This window comes from Coffea eugenioides, chromosome 6 (assembly GCF_003713205.1).
Source record: "Coffea eugenioides isolate CCC68of chromosome 6, Ceug_1.0, whole genome shotgun sequence".
NCBI classification, from domain to species: Eukaryota; Viridiplantae; Streptophyta; class Magnoliopsida; order Gentianales; family Rubiaceae; genus Coffea; species Coffea eugenioides.
In genome coordinates, this window is record NC_040040.1 from 26,926,371 (window position 1) to 26,951,165 (window position 24,795).

Genomic DNA, 24,795 nt, shown 5'->3' on the forward strand with positions numbered 1-24,795 from the left:
AAGTACTGGCACTACTAAAATTTCTCTATTATTTAGACTATCAACGAATTAAAACAAATAAACTAAGATATAAATGGATAGATAAATGCAAATAAAAGCTCATTGGCTAATGGAATCCCTACCTATTCATGCTAGTGCAACTCCCTAACCAAATGAGTACCAAAATCTCGGCTAAGTTATGGCTTAATTTCCTAATATACGTGATACCTACTTTCGTCGGTGTACCAACTATACCTATAGTTAATTCATACCTACTTTCATGGTCATGAAATCAACTACAAGTTCATTTAGTTCTACGAAAATTACATGGAACAAAGCCATAAAAGTCACAAAAGTGTATCTCTACATTCGTGAGTGTACACCCTAGGTTTAACATTTCTATGAACTAGTGTCAAATTCTAATTCTCATTACAGATCTAACACTTTTAGATAATCATAATCAATGGCCAGTTAATCATGATTACAAGAGGAAAAGTGCTAAGTAACCCAAACAAGATAATAGCATCAATTGACCAAGAAATCAACACCAAACAATCATAGAAAGTTCAACCAAATACCCAATGCATACACTTTAAAATGACATTACAAACACAAAATCCAAATCTTGCATTAACAAACTTAGAGTTCAATACAAAGATAAAGATGTGAAAAAAAGAAAACCCTTGTCACTAGATGATAGAGCGATTTTTGAGCACATTTTACACTATTATTCTGTCCTAATTTTGGCTACTCATGGTGCTTAGAATTGATATTTTGCTCATATTTGACATTTGTGTAAAGTGTAGGTGGTTGGTGTAAAAAAAGTGCCATCGCAGAGCAAATTTCCAGAAGACTTTTTGTCTCAGGACGTGCCCACGCCAGAGACCGAAAGAGGTACGTCAAGGACGGACACGCGGGATGGGTAAAACGAGAAAAACATCAGGAAACCAAAGAGGGTCCACGTGGACCAGATGCATGGGATCAGACCCCTTAGACAAAGCTTTGCTCCAGACGTTTCTTTTACTCTCTTTTGGGCGGCGGCCATTGAAGATGTAAGGGGGCCAGATTCACGTGCAATGGGAACTTTTAACATTAGATTAGCTTTTGGCTTTTGGGGTGTCAGACGTTAGCTTTCTCTTGGGCAGCAATTACAATAGGTTTTAGATTAGCTTTTCGTTTCGCCTAGTCTAAGGGGAAGGGGAGGGGGTTCGATGTGAGTACAGACTCCATCGATGAAAGTCAATTAAGACCGCCACAAATTGTGGCAAATTTGTGGGAGGTAAGGATTGAACCCCTGACCTCCAGCATCACCTTTAATGGTGATGACCACTGGACCAAATGGCCAGTGGCATATTGCTTCTTGGCTCTGTACAATTGATTCCCTTTTTGGCTTTTCACTTTTGACTCTTCTAAATTCCGTGAGATTTCTTTTATGCTTGCGGCTCCAGCGCAGACACAAAATAAGAAAAAGGAATTAAGGGACATCCGCAGCACTGTTCCTTCATTGTTTCACTTTTCCAATTCATCGGCAATTAATTGAATGAATTCAGTTAAATCACGCGAAAGTGACATGATGAGGAGCGGCTAGGTTTCTCCTCTACCCAAAGGTTGACGCAAGGGCGCGGTCTATAATATCTGTGAGATCTAATCGAATTTTTATTATTTCTTCCAATTTGTTGCTATTCGTGCATTTCCTGGATTAATTGTTCATGGGTATTTTATTAATTGAATATCAACGGCCGGGTATTTGATCTAATATAATAGCCTACTGCCACGTTAATTAAATTGAATCTGTAATTGTTCGTTTAGTTGACAACTAGTGGCAACCACCATAATTGGCTTTATGTTGGGGAAACGTGAGATCTGATTTAAACAAACCCTCTTAGCGAGTTTATTGGTTAGGGTTGGGTTCTTCTAGTTTTACTGCAACCGGATAATTAAATTCCTACGGTCGTACCTAGGGTTGTTTTCTAGTTAGGGAAGCAATCAATGGTCGTACCTTGACTGTCGAAAAAGTAAGGAAGAACCGGTTGTCAGAGCTTGTTGATAACTATAACCAATCTAGTGATGAATGGATGAAATATCTGTGCATCGATGATCATTTAATTGGACTGTGCCTGAGCAGTTGATCCTTTGGGTAGAATTTTATTAATTGCTATTTTTACTAAATTGAACTTGTTGAGTTAGCTATTGAATTTTATTTATTTTATTTTTATTTTCATCCCATTAATTATCCCTCTCTTTTATTCTATTGACGTGGAAAAAAACAACCTCCTACCCGTTCCCTGTGGAATCGACCCTACTTGCCATTGTATGCAAATTTAATATTTTTATAAACAATTCAGGTATATCGGATTAAACAAACTCTTCGGGAACAGGGTGAATCAAGTAACCCATTGCATACCTAGGGTCCCTGCTCTAGTACTTGGATTTGTTCTATAATTTACTGCGGTGGTAATTAGGACTTTTTAGTGATTATTATTGCACAGGTTCGGCACCTGTCACTAGAACTTCTTGAACCTCTCCTTCTTCATCTCCCTTGGCCTCCTTGTTGAGCCAATACAAGAATGAATAACCACAACTAGATTATACTACACTAACCTCCACTAACATAAGAGAAAATAAAGAGAGTTACATTTGTTAATGGTTTGTGTCTTTCCTTAAAGGGTAAGACACAACCCTTTGGTTGTTCTTCTTCTTTCTCCAAACTCTCTCTCCTCTCTTAAGCTAATTTGAACTCACTACACCCTCAAACTAGAAGAACTATGTAGTATATATTCTTGGTCTTCAAGATCCAATCTCTCTCCTCAATAATGTGTTTCTTTGTTGTTAAGAGTCAACAAAAGAAGGGCAAAAAGTCCCAGTGGCCCTCAAACTATTACCCGGATGAAGTTTTGGCCCTCAAACAATTAAAAAACAATTAAAAGTAAAGTTTTGGCCCCCGATCTATTCAAAGTACAAATTGTTAGACCTTCTGTCAAATTCATCTGTTAATACCGACGGAATCTACGACCACGTGAGAAGCACGCCGAAATACGAAGGGCATTTTTGTTCATAAAGAGCTGTCATCAAGTCAAAGAAAGGAAGGTCGGTGGGGCTTGAGGGGACAGCTCTGAGCTTGCCCTCCCAGAAAACGAAACGAGGGGCTTTGGGATCTCCCAGTACCAAATCATCCTTGAGGCTGCTATCCACGACCAGGGTCAGCATTGGGTCGGAGGGCTGGAAACTGTTGGGACCCTCTTCCCATAGATATCCGTCCCTCTCCACCGTGGTAATGTTGCCACCCACTCGTTCTCTGGCCTCCGTCACGAGCACATTGTTACCAGACAGGGCCTGGGCGATGGTGAGGCCGGTTATACCGGCTCTTGTGGCTGCAATTGAGTTTTTCTTTGTTCAAGTTCAGGAAGAAGTCCCATTTCACCAAGTGGATGACAGCTCTTTATGGACAAAAATGCCCTTCGTATTTCGGCGTGCTTCTCACGTGGTCGTAGATTCCGTCGGTATTAACTGATGAATTTGACAGAAGGTCTAACAATTTGTACTTTGAATAGATCGGGGGCCAAAACTTTACTTTTAATTGTTTGGGGGCCAAAACTTCATCCGGATAATAGTTTGAGGGTCCACTGGGACTTTTTGCCCACAAAAGAAACTCCTAGATCCTCCAAAAATTGGTACAAATTGTCCTTTTATGTCTTGTCCAAGAAAAAGAAAGAAGCAAGAAGCATGCAAGTTGGCAACTTGCAGCTGCCAGGAATCCCTTGGATGAATCCTTGGAGCGATTCTCCAAGGGATTGTGCAGAACAACTACGAAAACAACATTCTAGACACAATCCGCGGCAGAAACCATCCACTTAGCACCACTTCATCTTCTCTCTTTTTGTTTTCTTTCTTCCTTTCCACCACTTCACGTAGCATTTGTTGTGACTCCTCAAGTTTCATATCCTCGCTCATTTCACATCCCATTAAGCTTGATCATTTTACCTATAAAAAACAAAGAAACTTTGCGAGTAAAATGATAAAAATCACAAACAATTCATTTATTAAGTGAAGGTGCAATTTAGTGACATTAAATGGACAATTCATACCAAATATCTTAACAATCGACTTAAAAACAATACGAAACACATTCATAAAGATAGCAAATTTAACCATTATCACAAATCAAATAGATATGGATTGGTTTATTTTAAGTACACTTAATAAATTAATAAATTATTAATTTATCAATTAATTATTATCTCTTTAGATTAATATAAATTGTATGGTTCCAAAAATATTAATTTATAGAGGTTTTACTATAAATGCTATGTTATTGTTATTATATAAATATATTTGTATGAATTAAGTAATATACTATGTTGTTATGATAAAATGATGTAATATTTTGATAAAACTTCAAAAGAATGATTAATAATATTATTACTAGATCTATATAAATTGAACAAGTTAAATCAAATAAAAAAATAATAATGATAGTGGAGTGGCGTAGGTACACCCACAGAATAATGAGTATTTTTGAGATCGAATTCAGTTTGGTTAATTTGAACTCGAGAGCTTGATGTTAATCGAGTTCGAATCGAGTTTTGACTCAAACTGCTCACGAATAGCACGACTCGTATGTAACCTACCCTTGCCGCAAAGTCAGTGGCCAGCTGACGATGCAAGTGGCGCTGGTTTCCTGAAAGAACCATTCGTATTGTTCCTTGTTTGGCTCGTTCAGCTTCTTTAGTTTTTCTTCTTTGCAAGATCCAATAATGCCAAAAACTCCTTAGCAACGTGTTCTGCATCAATCCCTCCCACATTTAATGAACTTGCTCTCCAGCTGTAGTTGTTTACAAAATCTTAATATAGCTTCACATTGGAAGGATCACACAAAAAAAAGATCTGCCGCATTGAAAGTCCGCCAAATACCTAAAGATTCAGGGAAATCCGCCAAATAAGCATTGGGATTGGACCTTTACTATATTTTCTAATGTCCATACTCCTTTGCAGTAACTTGCGGAATAACCATCAAGTTAAATTTTGTAATTGACCACCATTTCTTACTTTTATTGAGCATCGGCCACGAGTGGTGCTCCTTTTCCGACACCTGCTTTACATGCAGAAACCAATGATCTATCAAACAAGACGGACTGATGTCTCTATCCACCGCTTCAACTGGTTTCCATGCAAGAAAGAGGCAGACACAGTGCACAAAATTACAAGATTCGCATTCAATTCAGTGGAGTTTCCTCTCGTCCTCCACCAACTGACCCCACTTGCTTCTCTCTTTCCTCTCTCTCTCTCTCTCTCACAATTTATATCATTGTTATGGGATCCATCATCGGTCAATTACTACTAGTATCAATCAGTGAAGTCTACTGATCGCCACCGAACTCAGCAGCTAGGCTCTGCTCTAGACCTCCACTGTCTGGCCCAGCGAAGCAAGCTCCTCAAATTTCATTCACTAGGATCAACCGCCCTGAAAATGATTGAACTCCACTGAAGTCTGTGCAGTTGACTTGACTTTCTTCTTCTTCTTCTTCTTGTCCCATCTTCCTACTTCTGCTTACTGATTTAATTCTGTGGTAATTCAGGGGGATCAATATGATGGATAAATGATTACACGAGCTTTGAGTTACTGCTCAATCATTTTGTTACGGATCTGCTGCTTCTTTTGATTCTGATATTCATTTTGGAAAGGGGTATGTGAATCTGTAAATTTCCGTGTACACATGCAATTAAGTGCGTGCATTGCGTCTAATTATTTGCGGAATGATTGAAACGTCAATGAACTGAAGGTTTTGATGACCTTGAATGTTCATCCTTGCTTTTGCTTGCTATAAAAGACTCGTCCAGGAAAAATAGATAGAAATTCGGAAGAATTATTATTAGGAGTGCAAATTTTTTTTTTAAAAAAGGCAAAAATATTTTTAAAAAAAAAAGAAAGAGAGAGAAAAGCTTATGACATAAGTTATTGAAGGTGGGTTCCCATGCAAAAGGAGAAGGAAATGGAAAATATGAGGCAATCAAGGTCGAAATTTGTGTCCGATTATTTTGACTATTGAATCACCATTCTACGTTTCCGAGTGTGATTGAAAGTCATGACTTAGTATTACCCTGTAACTGAATTGATCCCAGGGAAAATGTGGGGAAATAAATAGAGAGAAAAAATTAAGATACGTTTAGATCATTTACTCAAAGCCATATTGGTGATTTGGAATTAAGGAAAGTTTGTCTTTCGACTTCAATATTCCTTTTTGAGTGTTGTTTGGACCACAAAAGAGGAAAAAATAAAAGAAGAAGGATTATCCTTTTTCAAACTTAATGTCATTTGGATAACAATTAACAAAATCTATCTATGGGTTTCAAATTCCAAAGATTGGATTTAACCATTTTAATTTAAGCTAACACCGTCAAACAGGAGTTTCAAATTGACATTTCTGAATATAATAGATCCTCCATTGTTCAACGGTTTCACTATTACTATGTATTCCAGTTCCCACTATTACTATGTATTCCAGTGGAACTAGACTTATTTAAAGGTCTTGGTCTCGAGGTCACAAGTATTAGCTGAAATTGCAGTACCCTAACTAGTATGTACATCGCCCCTGTCAAATGTAGATATCTGTAGCCAAGACGCCTGTCTCTGGACTTAGAAAGTGATTATTTGCAATAAATTGCAACTTTAAACTCATGGACTGGCCTGTCCTTCTAATTTGACCACAGGTTTGTTGAGTGATCATGAAGAGAAAGAGATTGGATGAAAGCACTCATCTACTTGATCCATATCGTAAGCACTAACCAATTCCCATCTATGAACTTCATGCTCTCTGTTTTCCCGTTTATTTGGCTGTAACTTCTACTTAATTGGAAGTTCAGTTGACATGTCTATGTTATGTCATTTGACAGCCTTTGAGGCATATTGGTGGAGTTCTTGGCATGCTGTGGAACGCTTAAGAATTAAGGATGGAGCCATTACCATGCATGTAGTAGATAATGGGGAGGTGATCGAGGAGATGATTTCAATGTCAAATCTCCGAATGAGGTCAAGGAAAGCCACAATTAATGACTGCTCATGCATCCTGAGACCCGGCCTTGATGTATGTGTTCTGACTACTTCATCCGATACAAAAGACTCGAGTGAAGACTCGCCTGTGAGTTTTTCGATGTCCGATTTTTCTCGAGCTTGGATATTGTTCGTTTGTGACCAAGAATTTTATGCACCAGGCTGTAGGATTTAGTTCAGTTTTGCCCCTTCAATTTACACAGTTCACATTGAAATACTTCATCCATTTTCTCTCCCAATTTGTCTCTTTGACCAAACAAAACATTCTCTTTACATTCGACTGAAATAGTTCCTGAAACAGGATATGAAAACTGCAGACCTAACTGGCAATGAGAAAATGAAGGCTAGCGCAAGTGTCAGGCATATTGTCCTGCCTTGCTCTACTTCAGCGAGAGCCCAGCTTATTCCTGACATTATTCGTTGCTATGGCAAAGGAGGTCAAACTATTATTTTTACACGAGCTTTCACGAAGAATGAAATTTAAACAAAAAAATTAAGTTGATCAACAATCATTTCTTAAGAGCATGACATTATTCCTGTGTCTATTGTAAAAAGATCTATTTTCAAAGTATTTGAGTTCTGTATCCTTTCTGCTGATTTTGGTATTTAACTAAATTGCTCTAACTCACATATTCCTTCTATTGCTTCTGTTTGTTGCCTTCTCAATAGATGTGTTGCCAACTTATTTGCATACTCTTATTGTGGTATAGGTCTGGGCTGATGCCAGAATAAGATCTATTGAAAGGAAGCCTCATGGCGCTATATGTGCTTGCCATTTCCATGTCAGTTTCTATGTTGGAGAAGAGGCCGCTCTTACGTTGCAGAAAATACTTAGTAAAGAAACAACAGTGGTGCAAATTGATCAGATTATGATTCTTCAGAAACTTGAATCGGTACCTTCTGAGAATCAGCATTACCGATGGAGAACTTCAGAGGACTGCTCTTCTCTTCTGCTGTACAAACTTTTCACGGGAAAGGTCTGTTCTGACCTGACATGGCTGGTTGTCGCATCCGTTGCAAAGCAAGCCATCTTTGCCGTAAGGTCAGTAGAAGGTCGAATGGTTTATGAGGTCCTCGATGTTGATTGCAGCACCGATTCTGGCAGTTATTCCTATTGTGTGAATTTCAAGTTAGACAATGGAATATTGTCCCCCATCATTGTCCGGCGTTGGAAAAAGAACCGGAGACGAGATGCATACTGAAGCACCACTGTGCCTCTACGAGCCCATGGACTAGCGTCGGTCAAAGCGCCGCTTTGTGCAGCCTGACCGTTATTTGGGTTGTGATGTTCCCGAGTTTGAGGTTGAATCTCCAAGAATAAGGGGACGAAAGATGTGCAGATGGGATTATGAGGATGAGGAGTGTGAGGAAATGCCACCAGCACTATCAATTCAGGCTGACCACAAATATCAGAAGCGTGATGAAAATGGAAACAAGGATTTCTCTTGCAAAAGAAGATCAGACAAGAATATTCGTGTACGTGGAAGTGCAGACAGATCAACTGTCTCTAAAAATTGTGAAAGCCCACCAACTCGGGAGAAGAAACAATCTGACCAATCACAGCTTGCTTTGGTTTCCTTGTCAATATCTTCAGAGGGCAAATCAATTCTGCGTGAACTAGACGCTTCAAATAGTGAAAATCCTGAAGATCATTCTGGAAATTTTGCTGATCTGATTTCCAGATATCTTTATGAAAATGCTTCCACCGCCAAAGGACGCAAAAAGAAGGCTTCTGAGTTAAACTTCGTGAGGAAGGAGCGTGGATTCGTGGTACAACGTTTACTCAGAAAAACATACAAGAGAAATGCATTTTGCATCCGTTCTGAATGGGAGAGTATATACAATATGAAGCCTTCTGGAAAGAAATCATTTAGTGCTGCTGCATGCAGAGAATTGTTGACAAGATGCATGGAGAACATTGACGTAACCATCAATATGGAACAGCCACCAGTTATTGATCAATGGGCACTGGGCAGAGTTCAAGTCAACAAAATTTCAGAACCAAAAGGAAACTAATGACAAAGCTGAAGAGAATCATGAAGAGGAAATCTCTGAAATTGATATGTTGTGGAAAGAAATGGAACTTGCCCTGGCATCTTGTTTTTTTCTTGATGATGGTGAGGTATGACTTCTAAACACGCACATGCAAATCCTCAACAAAATGGTCAACCTTGAACTCTCCATATTTTTAACTTCGTCCGTGTCTATGATGATATTTCTTCCACTAAAATGTAAGAGAAACACCATGACGATTTAAAGATTTACAGGATTCTCATGCATTTCCAACTGAAGTGAAACTGTCAACTGAGAAAGGTAGAACAGGATGCAACCATGATTATCGACTCAACGAAGAAATTGGAGTTATTTGCCGGCTGTGCGGATTTGTGAGCACAGAAATGAAGGATGTATCACCCCCATTTGTAAGTTGACGGGTATTTTACATACGTGCAAGCTAAAAAATACCGAATTACACCCGTTCACTGCAAGTATACAGATCAACTAGTAGTTTAGGGTATATATCGGGTCGATCCCACAGGGAAGAATGCAATTACCGATGTTTTTCAAACTCCTTTATTATTTAGACTACCACAAATATAAAATTTAAGAAAATAACACCAGAAAGCTCCTAGAGATATGGAATTCCTTACTACTCTTGCAAATGAGATTATCGGTTAAGTGAATGCTATTATCTTGATTAGTTATGGCGTAATTTCCTAATGTATGTGAAACCTACTTTCGTAGTGAATCAACTATACTTGTAATTAAATCATACCTACTCTCGTGGTTATGAAATTAACTACAGTTCATTTCTCTATGAAATTACATGAAACAAGTCACTTAAGCCGCATAGGTGCACCTCTACTTTCGTGAGTGTACTCCCTAGGCTTATCACTTCTTTGAACTAGTGTTAAATTCAATTTTCATTGCAAACTTAACACCTTAAGATTATCATAATTAATGGCCAGTTAATCATGATTAGATAACCAAAAGTGATAAATAGCTTGCTCAAAATAATATGACCAAATAACCAAATAAACATCATTAACAAAATATAGCAAGTTCAACCATAACTCTAGGCATAAACTTTAACTAAACATATTAAACACAAAATCCAGAACTTATATATTAGCTAAACTTGGAATCAAATACAAAAGATAAAGAGTTGGAAAGGAAAAATAACCCTTGTCACATGAGCTCTTTCCTTGCCTTCTTCATCTCCTTCTTCATCTTTGCCTAGCTAATAAACAAGAAGGATGAACTACTACTCTATACTAAACTAATCTAACAATAAGAGAATGGAAAAGCTACATTTTTGCAGACTCCAAGCTTCTCCCGTATCCTCTGCATGTCCTGGTTGCTCCCTATATAAACTGCTCCAAAAGCTCCTTTTCCATTGGTCCAAATTTGCTGCATTTGATTTCCAAATCTGAAATTGTTAAGATAGTCAATAGCCTTTGTTTTTGACTTGAAAATATGCCAACTTTCTTGCCCTTTTGTCTTCTAAAGCATGTGCACCGAATTCTCTTGCAGATTGTAGCTGGAAAGTAGTCAGAACACAAGAGAATTGACTGAGCAAAATTGCAGAATTGCGGCCGGAAAACGCGCCTACACAAAACGCGGTTACAAGTCACGTTTTGTGTACTCGCGTATTCACTTTGTCCTTACTTCAGCTGCGATTTTCTCTATCATAAAGGCTGAACTGGATTTTTTTGTAAAACACCAAAGTTGTAGCCCTTTGAGTTAGCTTTCCAATGCTTCAAGAATCATCCAAATCTGAGCTTTTAGCCTGAGATATGATCGAAATACTAAACACTGGTCAGAGCTCTGTTTTCCACTTTGGACAGCTCTGAGTTGAATTCGGTATTTTCAACTTTTGGACTATGAAAACGGGCTGAAACTGGACTTTGATGTCTTCATACCAAATGTTAATATATCTCTTAGCTTCAAAATGGTACCAAGATCACCTTGATCCGATCTGTGTAGCTCCAGATATAGTCAAAATACCAAAACGTGTTCGAGTTTTCAAACCTGACTTTCTTGATTCAAAATTGCATTTTGTTCCTTTTTACACTTCATATTTTATTTTTTCACCACTTTAATCATCTCAATCATCCAAATATCTTCTCAATGCGACCTTTCATTATGATTGAAATCATTTAAAAACCTACAAAATATGAAGTTTTTTCCCATAAAAATCCCAAACAAAGCAATATTTAGCCAATTAACATAAAAATGTAGATTTTTACCAAACCTTAGTTATTTGAGTTATAAAACTAAATAATCAAACCAAAAATTAACTAATAAACACACTAAAAATACCGATTAAACCCTTGTCAAATACCCCCACACTTGAACCATTGCTTGTCTCAAGCAATTAAAAATACAAACCAACAATGATCCAAAATTTTGAAAATAAATATATGTAGCATTTCAACTCATTTCCTCAAAACAAAGTAAGATAACCATTATGCAATTATTCAATTAAGTTCAAGTACTCAAATATCAAGAAAGGAGAGCCAATTATTACCGATCATTATAACAAATTTCAAATCGATTTTCTATCCTTAACCTGATTCCACAAGCAAAGGCAACTCATATGTCAAGTAATAATGCTTCCTAAACTCATGATCATCTTTTAATTCTGTTTAAAAAATATTTATTAAATATTACATATCTAAAATATTACTTAAGACGTGAGAATGCCTTTTGACGCGAGGATCGACATTTTTAGATGAAGAATCACCGGTTACTCAAACACTTCACCATACTCAAGTTGCTTGCATACTCTTAATTCAAGTACCCGTTTTTACGCGAAAGTCGACATTTGTAGATGAAGACTCCCGGTTACTAAGTACAAGAATCATTGGAGTAGAATAGATCTTTTTTTTTATTTTTTTTCTTCTTTTTTTTTTATTTTTTTTCTTTTTACAGCAAAGATAATAATAAATTCCTCAAAAGAATAATCATGAGAAGAGTATTGCACTTATTGACCATATTTATCACTTAACTTATAAAATCCAATAAAGAGAAGAAATTTCATCAAATATGCAAAAAAAAATATAGGTATAATTTTCTCCACTTTAAAAGATATACTTTCCTACAAATGCAAAAATTATAATCACATAATAGTCATTTCCAAGTTAAATGAGAAAAGAAGTTTCCAAATCACATATATTTATCTCAAATGTAGGAGGAATTTGAACTACTAATGGTATGGAACTTGGTACCCCTTGGATAAAATCGAAAAAATATGAAACTTTTTGGGGCAAGTTTGTAATTTTGGACAAGATTTTAGAAAAATTTTGAATTTTAACACAAGTCCAATATTTGCAACTAATAATTCAATCACATACAATGTATATAATCTCAATTCTCCCCCCACACTTAACATACACATTGTCCTCAATGTGTAAGAAGGAAAATCAAGAAAAAATAAAAATAAAATAATACTCCCCTATTGTTGTGATTGAATATGAAGCTTCAAGGTATGTTGTTCGCTTGTCTTCATCGCTTCATGAGTTCCATTTGGTAACCATTAGTGATATAACCTAAAAATGGAAAATGAGAAACAAAAGTGATAACAAAGGCTTAATAAACATATAACGGCGATCCGCAATTCCTAAGCCTTTGTGGTGGTGATGTACCTATAGAAAATACACAATAAGCAACTGAAGGTACAAGAAAATATATGAGGAAAAGAAGAAAAAGAGAATCAAGGAAGCTGCATTTTTTTTTTTTTTTAAAAAAAAAGGTGCTCAGAAAACGTGACTCATCAAAACGCGCCACTAAGCCGCGTTTTGTGAAGTCGCGTTTCTTCACAAATCTTGCAGCACTGAAAACGCGACTAAGTGGGAAAACGCGACTTTAAGTCGCGTATTTGAAGTCGCGTTTTCAATTTTTGATCAGGCTGTAAAACGCGACTTTGTAGAAAACGCGACTTCCTGTCGCGTTTTGAAGGCGCGTTTTCTTCATTATAGGCACAGAATTGAAAACGCGATTCAATGAAAACGCGATTCAGAGGCGCGTTTTCTTGAGAAACGCGTTTTCTGCTGCGAATTTTAGCAGAAATTCAACTTTTGCAAAATTACAAAAGGTACCCTAATTACTCAAAATGCATCATAGATCATTTGTTTGCTAAAATATTCAATGCATGCACATGTAAAATGATCAAAACATGCATTTTAACCCCTTGTAACGAATCAAAAACAACAATTACTCAAATCGAGGGGTTGAGTTCCTTGATCAAACTTCGCCTTTTTCACCTCATTTGGTCACTTTTGCTTTCATTTCCAATACCTATAAATGAAAAATAACGAAATAACTCAAACACATACTTTAAACATAAAATCACACCAAAATAACATAAATAGCCAAAACATTGGGTTGCCTCCCAATAAGCGCTTTTATTTATAGTCGTTGGCTCGACTATTGAACCTCATTTTTCAAGGAGGCTTAGTTAACGAATAATCCACCATTTTTTGTCGTGGTGGATCATTACATGGTGACTTTATAGCAAAAGTCACATGATCTAATGATGTGAGAAATGGAATTGACTTACCTATCCCAAGTGTTTCATAAATATTACCTTGAATATGCACCACTTGAGAACTTACCAATGGAAATGTCATGAGAGTATCTTGGGCAGCAATACCCTTAGAACCTATACTTTCAATGCACTCCTCAAGAGGGGTGAAAAATGAGTCATTAAAACTCACCTCTTGAGTCTCAAAGTTAGTTCCAAAGATATTATCATGTGAAATGGACATTTGCTCATTGAAACACAATTGAGATTCATCATTTTCATCAAAATGCAATCCATTTTCACATACAACATTCCCACCATTCATGCTAGGATCATTTTGCAAATTATTAGAGGAAATAACTTCACACAATACACTCAATTGCTCATTTATTCTGCCAAAGTGAGAAGTTAATTCATCTATTCTTTTTTCAATCCTATCAAAACGGTCGGAAGTCACATTAGCTAATTTTTCTATAGCTAACTCCCAAGATGGTTTTGATTCATATTGGACACATTCAGGTTGGTAATTATAAAAATATGAAGAATCACTATAAGTACCATGATTATCCCAACCATAAGCATTAGCACTATATCGATCAAAACAAGGATTGTAATGCTCTAATTCATCATAATAATCCACATTTTGTGCTTGCATACATGTATTAGTAGCATGATAACCTCCACACAAGTCACAAATCACATGATAAGTATTAAAAGCATTAACATTCCTTCTCTGCTCAATTTCATGCATCATGGTGTCCATTTGAACTTGTAACTTAATTACATCAAATTTTGCCTTTAAGCACCTTAAACCATCTTCAAAAGACATACCTTCAGTAAATTCTTGGTTACCTCTGTTGAAGGAGTTTTGCACTTGGTAACCATCCATTGCCAATCTTCCACTTCTCAAGCATTGTCCTCCAAATTCACCTACCCTCCTCATTATCTAAAATTACTTTTAAACAATCTCAAAAGTAAGATTAGTTAAGAAGGATAGATTCCAAGACACAAACAAAAACAAAAAAAATAAAATAAAATAAAAGTTGATTAAAAAAAAATGACATAAAACACATAAGATACAGCAAAAACAACAAAAATAAGAAAAATTGTCTAAATTAATAAAGTTGCTCTTCACACCGATATTGCCAAATCTTCCCCGGCAACGGCGCCAAAAACTTGACGGGTATTTTACATACGTGCAAGCTAAAAAATACCGAATTACACCCGTTCACTGCAAGTATACAGATCAACTAGTAGTTTAGGGTATATATCGGGTCGATCCCACAGGGAAGAATGCAATTACCGATGTTTTCAAACTCCTTTATTATTTAGACTACCACAAATATAAAATTTAAGAAAATAACACCAGAAAGCTCCTAGAGATATGGAATTCCTTACTACTCTTGCAAATGAGATTATCGGTTAAGTGAATGCTATTATCTTGATTAGTTATGGCGTAATTTCCTAATGTATGTGAAACCTACTTTCGTAGTGAATCAACTATACTTGTAATTAAATCATACCTACTCTCGTGGTTATGAAATTAACTACAAGTTCATTTCTTCTATGAAATTACATGAAACAAGTCACTTAAGCCGCATAGGTGCACCTCTACTTTCGTGAGTGTACTCCCTAGGCTTATCACTTCTTTGAACTAGTGTTAAATTCCAATTTTCATTGCAAACTTAACACCTTAAGATTATCATAATTAATGGCCAGTTAATCATGATTAGATAACCAAAAGTGATAAATAGCTTGCTCAAAATAATATGACCAAATAACCAAATAAACATCATTAACAAAATATAGCAAGTTCAACCATAACTCTAGGCATAAACTTTAACTAAACATATTAAACACAAAATCCAGAACTTATATATTAGCTAAACTTGGAATCAAATACAAAAGATAAAGAGTTGGAAAGGAAAAATAACCCTTGTCACATGAGCTCTTTCCTTGCCTTCTTCATCTCCTTCTTCATCTTTGCCTAGCTAATAAACAAGAAGGATGAACTACTACTCTATACTAAACTAATCTAACAATAAGAGAATGGAAAAGCTACATTTTTGCAGACTCCAAGCTTCTCCCGTATCCTCTGCATGTCCTGGTTGCTCCCTATATAAACTGCTCCAAAAGCTCCTTTTCCATTGGTCCAAATTTGCTGCATTTGATTTCCAAATCTGAAATTGTTAAGATAGTCAATAGCCTTTGTTTTTGACTTGAAAATATGCCAACTTCTTGCCCTTTTGTCTTCTAAAGCATGTGCACCGAATTCTCTTGCAGATTGTAGCTGGAAAGTAGTCAGAACACAAGAGAATTGACTGAGCAAAATTGCAGAATTGCGGCCGGAAAACGCGCCTACACAAAACGCGGTTACAAGTCACGTTTTGTGTACTCGCGTATTCACTTTGTCCTTACTTCAGCTGTGATTTTCTCTATCATAAAGGCTGAACTGGATTTTTTGTAAAACACCAAAGTTGTAGCCCTTTGAGTTAGCTTTCCAATGCTTCAAGAATCATCCAAATCTGAGCTTTTAGCCTGAGATATGATCGAAATACTAAACACTGGTCAGAGCTCTGTTTTCCACTTTGGACAGCTGAGTTGAATTTCGGTATTTCAACTTTTGGACTATGAAAACGGCTGAACTGGACTTTGATGTCTTCATACCAAATGTAGATATATCTCTTAGCTTCAAAATGGTACCAAGATCACCTTGATCCGATCTGTGTAGCTCCAGATATAGTCAAAATACCAAAACGTGTCAGAGTTGTCAAAACCTGACTTTTCTTGATTCAAATTGCATTTTTCCTTTTTACACTTCATATTTTATTTTCACCACTTTAATCCATCTTCAATCATCCAAATATCTTCTCAATGCACTTCATTTGATGATTGAATCATTAAACCTACAAAATATGAAGTTTTTCCCATAAAAATCCAACAAATGCAATATTTAGCCAATTTAACATAAAATGTAGATTTTTACCAAAACCTTAGTTATTTTAGTTATAAAACTAAATAATCAAACCAAAATTAACTAATAAAACACACTAAAAATACGTAAAATAAACCCTTGTCATAAGTCAATTAAGATTTGATGAAAGAGTTATCGAATATGTCAAAACCATGAACCAATCTTTGCATACAAACTTAAACAACTAGAATGGTGTAGCTTAAGATGTTAGTGGTGCTGTACAGCTTGTACAAGAAAGAATGAATGTGTTCCGAGTCTTTTAAATGGTAATCCCGTGAAAATAGCCTTGCATGCTTAAATAAGGGCCAACTGGATTTTATATTTTTTGCCTTCTTGAAGAAGGGCCAACTGGGTATTTGCATGATATGCCATCTGTCTCTAGGGACTAAACGAAACCATCATGCTGCCCGTGAACTCTTTTATGTTCGAGGTCACCTGTTTTCATGCAAAACTTCGTTATCTTGATTGGTTCTCTGTTACTACCTTGGCAGTGGTCATCTGCAAGAGGGTTTGTACACTAGGAGCAAAGGGCTGAAGAAAATTCAGAGCATAAGCCAAATGGAGCTGGAGGCCTCGATAATTTTCATGTTCCAGCTTCCTCCAAGGCACCTTCATCAGAAGGAGAAGTGGAGACAACGTATGGGCCTTAATTCCTGATCTTAGAAGTAAATTGCGTGTCCACCAAAAGCGAGCTTTTGAATTTCTCTGGAGAAACATTGCTGGATCTTTAGTACCAGCCCTTATGGAAGACAAGAGCAAAAGGAGAGGTGGTTGTGTTATTTCTCATACACCTGGAGCTGGGAAATCTTGTTGATTATAACTTTCCTTGTCAGCTACTTGAAACTATTTCCAGGTTCTCGACCTTTGGTGCTCGCGCCTAAGACAACACTTTTATACATGGTACAAAGAAGTAATAAAGTGGAACATTCCTATTCCCTTTTACCAGATTCATGGTGGCCAAACATATAAAGGTGAAGTCTTAAGGCAAAGATTGCGCTCAAATGCAAGTCTTCCTCGAAACCAAGATTTTATGCATGTCTTAGACTGTCTGGAAAAGATGCAGAAGTGGCTTTCCCATCCCAGTGTCCTTCTCATGGGCTATACCTCATTCCTGACATTGACGAGAGAAGGTTCAAATTATGCTCACCGGAAATATATGGCCCAGGTTTTACAGCAGTGTCCGGGGATTCTAATACTTGATGAAGGGCACAACCCAAGGAGTACGAAATCAAGGCTAAGGAAAGCTTTGATGAAAGTTAATACGAAACTCAGAGTATTACTCTCGGGTACACTATTTCAGAATAATTTTGGGGAGTATTTGTTATGGTGGTTATCTAAATCTAACCACCGGTGAAAACCATCACCTTTAAACCCAAGATCTGTATGGCGATTATTAAGAAATACATTAACTGTAAAATAGCGGAAGCGTACCTGAATCCATATTGATAACTTGATACTTGAATCCCTAGAGATTTGGGGTGGCCTTCCGGTCAACAGGTATTCACCGATCCTTTGAGAGAGGCCTTTAGTTTCTCTCTGGTATCTTTCCTGACGATGGGATATCAGGGAAGGGCTATTTTGTGGTATTAGGAAATACGACAACTAAAACGATACCTGTGACCTGGGGACCATAACCCTATTTATAGGTAACATTCCTGTTACCTTTTGGAGCCCTATTTCAGCCCATCATTGAAATAGGAGCCCATAAGTTTCTACACATTAAAGGGCCCACATCCTATTAGATACATTAAACCCAAACTATATTTGATCACTTTAATTGGGTTTAACCTTAATTGACAGTTTGCAATACATAATTATTCACATATAAGTCCAATGTTGGATTAAGGATCCAACAATCTCCCACTTGGACTATATGTGTAACCTTATAATTATGTTTTGCAATTAACCGTATGAGCTCAACTTTACTGTCATTATCACAATGTATCTGTAACCAATTCGGTCCATCAATTACACCAATATAGGATCAAAGCGGCCTTTGTTACAATTTCGTAACTCGACCCATCAATGGTCACATATATCAATGCAATTGAATGACATGAATTATGATGTGGATGTGTAGCATGAAAAATTTCATGTAATGTGACCAAAACATGCCTATTTCCAACTGGTCCACCTTAAATTTTATGAGATCAAACCATACCAAAATTAGAGTGCAAATAAATCCAAACTTTATTTATGCATAAAATATCCTTAAATCCTTAATAACTGAAAAATATCATAAGAGCATTTAAAATAACAAACTCCCACTAAAACTATACATCATTTAATACGACACCCATATGAGCAGTATGCTCATGAAACATTTTGGGTGGCAATCCCTTAGTAAGCGGATCCGCAACCATGGAGTTTGTCCCGATGTGCTCTATTGATAATTGTCCATTCTGCACTCTTTCTTTAACAGTCAGGAACTTGATATCTATATGTTTAGATTTGGTCGAGCTCCTATTGTTATTGGAATATAAGACTGCTGACTTATTGTCACAGAATAATTTGAGTGGTCTTTCAATGCCATCCACTACACGTAATCCTGTGACGAAATTTCGCAGCCAAATTCCCTGATTGGATGCCTCATAACAAGCTATAAACTCTGCAGCCATAGTGGAAGATGCTATGAGGGACTGTTTAGCACTCTTCCAGGATATGGCACCTCCAGCCAACAAGTAGACATAGCCTGACGTTGACTTCATAGTATCTTTGCATCCAGCATAATCGGAATCAGTATACCCAATGATCTCCAACTCATCTGACTTCCGATACGTGAGCATGTAGTCTTTTGTTTTCTGTAGATACCGTAAGACCCGTTTGGTTGCTTTCCAATGATCTAATTCAGGATTACTCAAATATCTACCCAACATCCCAGTAATGTACGCAATATCCGGACGCGTACATACTTGAGCATACATTAGACTCCCTACTGCTGAGGCATAAGGAATCTTTTGCATCTCTCTTTCCTCAAAAGCATTCTTGGGACACTGCTCAAGACTAAATTTGTCTCCTTTAGCCACTGGAGTGTCACCTGGTTTACAATTTTGCATGCCATATCTTTTGAGAACCTTTTCGATATAGCCCTTTTGTGATAGTCCCAGAATACCCCGAGAGCGATCACGGTGTATTTGTATGCCTAACACAAAAGATGCATTACCAAGATCTTTCATCTCAAAATTCTTAGTTAGAAATTTCTTGGTTTCATGCAATAGACCAATATCGTTGCTGGCAAGCAAAATGTCATCAACATACAATACCAGAAAAATATATTTGCTCCCACAGAACTTATGGTATATACAATCATCCACTAAATTCATCTCGAAACCAAATGAGATGATCACCTGATGAAATTTGAAATACCATTGTCGAGACGCTTGTTTGAGCCCATAGATGGATTTTTTAAGTTTGCAAACCATATTCTTTGGATCTCCTGATACAAAGTTTTCTGGTTGCACCATATAAATCGTCTCATCAATGTTACCATTGAGAAACGCTGTCTTTACATCCATCTGATGTAACTCAAGATCAAAATGTGCCACTAATGCCATAATAACTCTAAAGGAGTCCTTTGAAGAGACTGGAGAGAAGGTTTCTTTATAGTCGATACCTTCTTTTTGTGTAAATCCCTTAGCGACAAGACGAGCTTTGAATCTTTCCACATTGCCTTTCGAATCCCTTTTGATTTTAAATATCCATTTACAACCAATGGGTTTCGCACCTTCTGGCAATGGGACAAGATCCCAAACATCATTGTCCTTCATGGATTTAATCTCCTCATTCATGGCATCGATCCACTTTTGAGAATTTGAACTTTCCATGGCTTGACGGAAGTTGATTGGATCATCTTCCATCAATCCAGAGTCATCCTCATGTTCTTGGAGAAAAACAATGTAATCATCTGGCACTGCACTTCTCCTTTCTCTAGTGGATCTTCTTAATGGCACTGGTTCTTGAAGAGGAAGAGTTTGTTCTTCTATAACAGTTTGCTCTTCGACATTGTCTTGATTTGTTATGTCATGATCAAGTTCAGGAATAGGGTCCTGAGCAAGAGCAATGACACCTGTGGGAATATTAATATATTCCTCTTTAAAGACAATGTCCCTTACTGTATTTTCTCCCCCAAACTCGACATCCTCAAAGAACCGAGCATTTCCTGTCTCAAAAATTGATTTGGCTGTGGGATCATAAAACTTGTAACCTCTGGATCTTTCAGAGTATCCAATAAAATAACAACTAATCGTTCTTGAGTCCAGTTTCTTTTCATTAGGCCTGTAAGGCCTTGCCTCAGTTGGACACCCCCAAACATGCAGATGCTTTAAACTGGGCTTTTTCCCTGTCCAAAGCTCATAAGGGGTTTTGATAGTTGCTTTAGTTGGAACTCTGTTAAGAATATATGCTGCAGTCTTAAGTGCTTCTCCCCAGAGTGACTCTGGTAAGGTAGAATGACATATCATACTCCTTACCATGTCTTTAAGCGTTCTATTTCGTCTTTCAGCTACACCATTCATAGTGGGTGAACCCGGCATAGTGTACTGTGGAACGATACCGCATTCCTCTAGGTATTTAGCAAATGGTCCTGGACGTTGTTCACCTGAACCGTCATATCTACCATAGTACTCACCACCACGGTCAGATCTGACGCTTTTAATTCTTTTGTTGAGTTGATTCTCAACTTCGGCCTTAAAATTTTTGAACACGTCCAGTGACTGTGACTTTTCAGAAATGAGATATATGTAGCCATATCTTGAAAAATCGTCTATGAACGTTATAAAATATTGTTGACCATTCCAAGCAGATGTAGGAAATGGTCCACAAATATCTGTATGTATAAGTTCTAAGACGTCTAAGGACCTATTGGCTTCAAATCTCCTTTTATTGGTTTGTTTCCCCTTTATACAGTTAATACAATCATTAAAATCTGTAAAATTCAAGGGGTCGAGAATTTCATTTGACACAAGCCTTTCCATTCTCCGTTTGGAGATATGTCCCAATCTCTTGTGCCATAATGCAGCTGAATTCTCATTGGCTAATTTTCTTTTAACTCCTCTAGTACTCAAATGCAGAGATTCATTAAATGAGGCAATCGTATCAATTAAATATAGATTATCGTAATGCATTAAAGAACCAGAACCAACCAATTTTGAATCATGAAACAATTCAAATTTTCCATTTCCAAATGAACAAAAGTAACCAAATTTGTCCAAAATAGAAATAAAAATTAAATTCCGTCTAAAAGACGGTACAACAAATGTCTCATAGAGATCCAAATAAAATCCGGTCTTTAACAATAATCTAAAAACTCCAATTGTCTCAACTTGAACTGTTTTGTCATCGCCCACGTAGATATATCTTTCATTATCATTAGACTTTCGGCAATTCAGGCAACCCTGCATAGACACACTGATGTGAGTTGTTGCACCAGAATCTAACCACCATGTGTGTCTAGGTACCGAAGTTAAATTAACCTTAGAACAAACCAAATTAAGAAGCATACCTTTCTTAGCACGCCAAGCGTGATAGTTGGTGCAATACTTCTTTTGATGCCCTTCAACTCCACAGAAGAAACAACTATTCTTTCCCTGATCATTTGATTTCTTTTGTTATTTTTTTTGTGGCGTTGTACCTGCAGCTCCTTTTTCCTTCTTTCTTTTAAGTCCCTTACTTTTATTATTAGTGGTTGACACCAGATGAGCACTTTCTGTCTGCTCTTGCTTCAACCTTTCCTCTTCCTCTACACAGTGTGAGATGAGTTCATTTAGAGACCAAGTCTCCTTTTGACAATTGTAACTCACCTTAAATTGGCTAAATTGTGTAGGAAGAGATATTAAAATCAAATGCACTAGTAACTCTTCGGAGAGTTTCAACTTAAGTGCATTTAATTTCAAAGCAAGATGAGACATCTCCATGATATACTCTCTGATATTGCCTTTACCACTATATTTCATTGAAACTAGGCGTGTCAAGAGCGTACTAACTTCAACCTTTTCGTTCTTGACAAATCTTTTTTCAATGTTCTGAAGGAACTCTTTAGCGGTTACAGTTGTTTCTGACATTGTTCCCCTGAATGCTTCTGGAACGGCCTTTTTAATGATCATCAGACACAAGCGATTTGATCTCTCCCACCTCTCATTATTTCTCTTTTCATCAGAAGTACTCTGATCTGTAAGAGGTGGGGAAGAATCATCCCTTAACGCAAGGTCGAGATCCATTACTCCAAGTACTATCAAGAGGTTTTCTTTCCAGGACTTGAAGTTTGTGCCATTCAGCATAGGAATGTTATTGATGTTGGCAGTAATATTTGTAAGATCATTTGCAACTGAACAGAAAACATAATATAATTAAAACAATGCTCACATAAACCAAAATAATAACAAATTTAAATAATGGTAACCCCATCTCAAGATATCGATATTCCATTAATATTTTATCTTTGGACAAAATATTAACTTTTAAGTGATATCTTGGCGCAGTAATAAACACTGACAATAATAACATGTCAAAAATAAATTTTCCTTTGGACCAATTTATAATTCACATGTAAAAGCCGAATAATTATCACATGTTTATTACCACAAGTGCACATGTAATTTCATTAAATATTGACCTTCCTTTGGGCCGATCAATATTCATAAAATTACTAGTACCCAACCAGTTATATTTTAAAATAAATTAATTTTCATAATAGAGATCACTTTGGTGGCATATTATTTCCACTAATTTATTCTAAAATATATATAATCATACCAATATTCAAATTTAAAATTATCCAAAATAAATAAAAAATTTTAATCAAAGTCAACTTTGGTCAACTTTGGTCAAAACGTGGTCAAACATGGTGAAATCAATTAAATTGAATCATGACTTATTGGACCAAAAGTCCATATCCATAATTTGATCCAAAATTATCATTCAAACCCAAAAATTTCTTGAAATCCATAAGTACTTTATAAAACTATATATTTAATGGGCCACATATATGGATTTTATAGGGTTTAAATGTCCTATTTAAATTTATTAGGGTTCACTTAAATTAAAAAAAACTCTAATTTTCTTAACATAAACATATTGAAAAACAGTGAATCGGCCAAGCAAAAGTGCAAAACATCGAAGCCAATAACCATGATTTGACCATCATGGAACTTTGGTCCACGTTTGTTCACAAATTCACACAACAAGCATCAAACGTAAAAGGCACGTGAATGACATAAGCAAACAAGAAGTCTGGATTCATTGGCCATGCATCAGAACAAAAGTGATTGCAAATCTAACAATCCGTGAACTAAAAATTGTTAACATGAATTAAAATTAACTTGTCCATAATGGTAGAGGAAAAGACAAAGGACTTCCCGTGGCCAGAAGACAAATTAGCTTACATCATCACTTGATTCATGTTTTAAGTAAACATAAGCTGAAAATCGTATGAAGACTTATGTCTCAAAAGCATTGAGATTGTTGGAAGAATTTGACCGAAGGCCAAAAGCACATAAATTGCATCAGACTAGCAGTTCATGCCTATTGACTTACGCAAGAACTCATGAACATAAAAAACCGTATGAAGACTCATCCAACATGGGAGCAGAACCCACGGATTCCTTTTTTTATTTTTTTAATACTGGATTACATACAAGCATGGCATCGTGACCGAGATCAGAACCACAGAGTCAAAACTGAATTCTCTTTGTGCGGCAAAAGCAACCAAAATCATGTTCATGTATAATCAAACAATGAATCAGCTAGCAACCGAAGATTTGAACACGTAACAATAATGTATTTACTAGCATCAAAGACCGCAACCAGTAGCCATGAAAACCAAACCAATAGTAATAAAACTATAAATTACTAAAAACCAAATTATTTCCTAATAATCAACCATATGGGCTCTGATACCACTTGTTATGGTGGTTATCTAAATCTAATCACTGGTGAAAACCATCACCTTTATACCCAAGATCTGTATGGCGATTATTAAGAAATACATTAAATGTAAAATAGCGGAAGCGTACCTGAATCCATATTGATAACTTGATACTTGAATCCCTAGAGATTTGGGGTGGCCTTTCAGGTCAACAGGTATTCACCGATCCTTTGAGAGAGGCCTTTACTTTCTCTCTGGTATCTTTCCTGACGATGGGATATCAGGGAAGGGCTATTTTGTGGTATTAGGAAATACGAAAACTAAAACGATACCTGTGACCTGGGGACCATAACCCTATTTATAGGTAACATTCCTGTTACCTTTTGAAGCCCTATTTCAGCCCATCATTG

At 36.6% G+C, this 24,795-nt stretch overlaps 1 pseudogene; it reads left to right on the plus strand.

Annotated features, from left to right (window-relative positions):
* The first annotated feature begins 6,702 nt into the window (after positions 1 to 6,702).
* LOC113773994 overlaps positions 6,703 to 24,795 on the plus strand; it is a 33,130-nt pseudogene continuing 15,037 nt past the window's right edge.